This window comes from Pundamilia nyererei, unplaced genomic scaffold (genome assembly GCF_000239375.1).
Source record: "Pundamilia nyererei isolate P.nyererei 1_Seehausen unplaced genomic scaffold, PunNye1.0 scaffold00220, whole genome shotgun sequence".
NCBI lineage: Eukaryota > Metazoa > Chordata > Actinopteri > Cichliformes > Cichlidae > Pundamilia > Pundamilia nyererei.
The window spans coordinates 142,130-146,157 of NW_005187621.1; the positions used below are offsets into that span (position 1 = coordinate 142,130).

The 4,028-nt window shown below is 39.9% G+C and overlaps 1 protein-coding gene and 1 long non-coding RNA gene across 2 annotated transcripts in view; both read left to right on the forward strand.

Moving 5' to 3' along the window:
- LOC102214284 (protein NLRC3-like) overlaps positions 1-4,028 on the forward strand; it is a gene marked incomplete at its 3' end in the record, with an annotated part of 33,166 nt that overhangs the window by 22,893 nt on the left and 6,245 nt on the right. The window lies entirely within an intron of this gene.
- LOC102208746 (uncharacterized) lies at positions 580-3,963 on the forward strand. The gene is made up of 4 exons (XR_312125.1): positions 580-612; positions 697-795; positions 881-991; positions 3,385-3,963. It is a non-coding gene; the product is annotated as an uncharacterized LOC102208746 (long non-coding RNA).

Sequence of the window (4,028 nt, forward strand, 5' to 3'; positions counted from 1 at the left end):
CCCCCCCCCCCCATGGCTCTGCGCCCCCTCTAGGGGCGGGCCCCACACTTTAGGAAGGTCTGCAATAACTGATGACTATGCAGTACTTAACATCCCAAATCATTCAAAACTCCTGTTAAACCTGTTTGAAGAAGAAAACTAAACTCTGTCACATGATGTTCCCCCGTGTCTCCATCTGTTTCTGTGATTCGAGCCGTGTTTGAACAACTTTAACTGAATATTAATGGACTGAAAACAAATCACATCTGCGAATGTGTTAGTGAATGCATTGTGTGTGTTTCATGCCTCCATCTAGCGGACTGATAGTAGAAGTAGAGCCGCTAATGGCAGCTTAATCTGCCTCACACTGCTGTCTGACTGCATTCAGCTGAGACTGAGATGAAGCAGAAAAGAAGCAGCTGATAAATGGACAGCACACATGATGGAAAGGATTTCAGTTGATGTGCACATGAATGATTTGTGTTTCCTCTGCAGGTGAAGGTAGAAAGTGTGTGTGAGCTGATGTGGATGTGAATTCAGCAGCATGGATCAGTGTGAGGACAGAGAGGAGGGAGTCCCTCCCTCTAAAACCACTCTGTGTGGGGAACATGAGAGCCAGACCACAGCTCAGAGGTGAGATGACCATCTCTAACTGTCCACGACTCTTCTTCATGTCACAGCTCAGCACTCACATCACTGCTCCATCATTATTCACAGGAACCAACCTGGACCTGAACCCAGCTGTCCATCCTTAAAGAGCGACCGGTCCAAGGGTCTCATTACAAAATTTAAACAAAGACAGTCAAATGATAAAATGTAATTAATATAACTATCAAAATTGTTTTATCATCCATTCGTGTGCAGTGACATTTTTAATGAAGAAGTTTTAATATTTTTTCAGAATCCATCAGAAAATCAAATGTGGACCTGAACCAACCTGTTCATCTTTAATGAGCAACAGCTCAAAGGATTTTGAGGTTCATTTTAACGGACAACGTTCTCCTGCAGTGAGGTAATCTGTCTGTCTAAATGTAACTGATGCATCCAGCACACTATTTTTCCCGTCTACAACACTGTGCAAAAGTTTGAACGCCACTCCTCATTTCTTAATATATGTTATTTCTACAGACTCTTTGTACAGGGTTAATTTTCACCTGATCTTTTTCCTTTTAGTTTGTTAATTTAGTTAAAAACTGACCTATAAATGACTTAAGCATTAAAAAGGCATCTAAGAGTGAACCCGTGTTTTGTCTACAAATAGCAGACAGTTTAGTAGAAAAAAAAAAGTCTGTGGCAAAAACATGTCATTTATTTCCATTTCTTTTGTCAAATCTGTAGTAAATGCACCAACTGATAACACAGTTTGACAGACATAAATATTACTTTTGCACCAACAAGGTGTTCATTTGTCTCTTTTAATTCTATTATGTTGTACTTTTTCAACATGTTCAAAATAAAGATTCAATCAAATCAAATCAAGGTGATTCCCAAGAAAACTTTGAGCTGAAAACTCAGCATATCTCAGCATTTAGTTAATCCTTAATCAAGGAAATTAGACACCTGGAGGAGAAATGCAGCAGTGAAAGAGTAGGAGTGGGACTCCGGTTTGACCAGTGGATGTCACCTTTGTCTTTTGGTTCAAACACTGTGCATCCATGATGATTTCCTGAGCACTTTTTGATGTCTTTTTGGGAAGTTTGTCTTTAGGGAGGATTATTGTTATATCCATCCATCCATTTTCTTCAGTTACCTGGGGGTAGGTCATGAAGGTAATAGCCTAAGTTGAGAAACCTAGACATCACACTGCCCAGCCACCTCCTCCAGTTTATCAGGAATTATATCGCTCAGCCAGCTAAGAGAGATAATCTCTGTAGCGTGTCCTGGGTCTACCTCAGGACTTCCTCCCTGTAGGACTTGGCTGGATCCCTACAACACCTCTAGTAGGCCCACCACCCACAGGAGGTGTCATAGAGGTCTGGTGCAATGTATAGCGGGCAGCAGTCAAGGGCAGAGGCCCTGGCAAAACCCATCGCCAGGACTGATAGCCGGTGGTTGTTATATCTTATTCAGTGTTGGGAAGGTTACTTTTAAAATGTATTCCACAACAGATTACAGGCAGGCACTATTTTTGGCTGCAGTGTGTATTATTATTGTACATGCCTCCATCTCCCATTTCTGGCCTGTGACAGCACATACTTTTCGATGCTCCTTTTTCTCCCTCCCTCACGCTCACAGACACATAACGGGTATGGCAGTCCATTCTCGCTGCAGCACAGACTACACTGCCCATGAGGCCACATTCTTTAGGGCTATGCCTGTAACACTCTGCCTATTGCCTTCATATTAAATAATTTTTGAATAATAATTTTTAAAAATATTTCTTCACCTCATTATGGACCGCAAGATTGAGACACAGGCATTAGAGACTGTTAATGTGTGTTTTGTTTGGGTTTCCACTGGCGTGGAATTACCGAAAACTTAGAGAGGGCATAGCATAAGATATGAAACAGGAAAAGACGTGTAATCTATTTATTTCAACAAAGTAACTGTATTCTGAATATCACCTTTTTTAACCGGTAAATGTAATGGAATACAGTTACTCATATTTTGCATTTTAAATATGTAACACCGGTGTTCTGAGAAACAGTCCTACTTTGGCAAATTGTCCTACCCGTATTATAATTTGCCAGCAACTTCTGACTAATCCAACCTCTAATCCTAACCATAAACCTAACCATAACCATAAGAAATATTCACAATGGGTTAAAAAAAATTATGTAAATTAGGGGTTTGTGTTATGCCCATACACAGCGTTTGCACAGAAACAACAGGTAGGATGGTTTGTGAGGTAGGATAGATTCCCAGAACACCGGTACATGTATTCCGTTCCTCCCCAACATTGATCTTATAGTAGCGAAAACAAAAACCATGTACCATTTGTAGAAAAAACAATCTCTCTATTGCCTAAAATAAGTTTCCTGGAGAAACAGAACCAAATGATGCACAGTGACTAACAAATTTAGTGGACCACCACCCAATGTAAGTGTTTTTGCCACAGCTGCCCTAAATTGATGATGGTTTTATGGTTCTATAAAGTTCTTTTATCAAAATATTTTTCATGCTAAAATATAGTTGTTCTTATCAACCATGAATTTTGAAATTTACTGTTTAGCAAAAAAGCAGAAAAAAAACTTAAAAACAAAAAGATAGTAAAAAAAAAATATGTACAAATTATTTTATTAGTTATTGACTTGCATTCCCGGTCAGAAAAAAATGTTTTATTTTTATTACATGTTGCGTTTGATTAACTTCTGACTTCACAAAAAACTGTGCTAAAAATATTTTTGAAAAAGCTAATAAATATGGAGAGATTATGTAAACAGATTTTTCATGATTCCTCCACAGTGTGGGCCAGGAGTTCCTGGAGGTTCCCCGTGGTCAGTCTGCCCAGCAGCATAAAATACAGTTGAAATCCATATTTGTGGTCTGTACATGTACAACAACTCCTTTTACATTTGTTCTATTCAAAACCATCTGCATGTTACACATTGTAGGCCAGTGAATTGTCTTAGTGTCCAACATGGATATGATGTTTGGCTCCATGAATTCAGTCCAACTGAGTCATTCATATAGTATTCTGATCAATCACAATCACTTAGGTAGAAGGACAGGTACTAAAATAGTGTTTGGTGAAAGTTGATGTTGGGTCTGTGCTTCCACAGGCCCCGCTGGTTTAGAAACTTATTCTCGTTAACGAAAGAAACTGGACAATCAGCGATCGATCGATTTTACTTGCTAGCAAGGGAGGCCCCGGTCGGTGTCTCAGAAAAGCGCTCTGAATCCAACCGCAGACTGACCCCACCTTAGGCCTCCGCTTGCCGCCTTTTATTGAAAACAGTTACAGTACACAGAAGCACCTCCCATTGTAAAACCCCCCAATGGTTACAAAAGATAAGGCACCTCTGTGTGTATGTGTGTGCACATTTGTGTACATGTATGCATGTGCGAGAATGTCTGTGTGTGCACATGTTTGTATGTGTGTGTGTGTG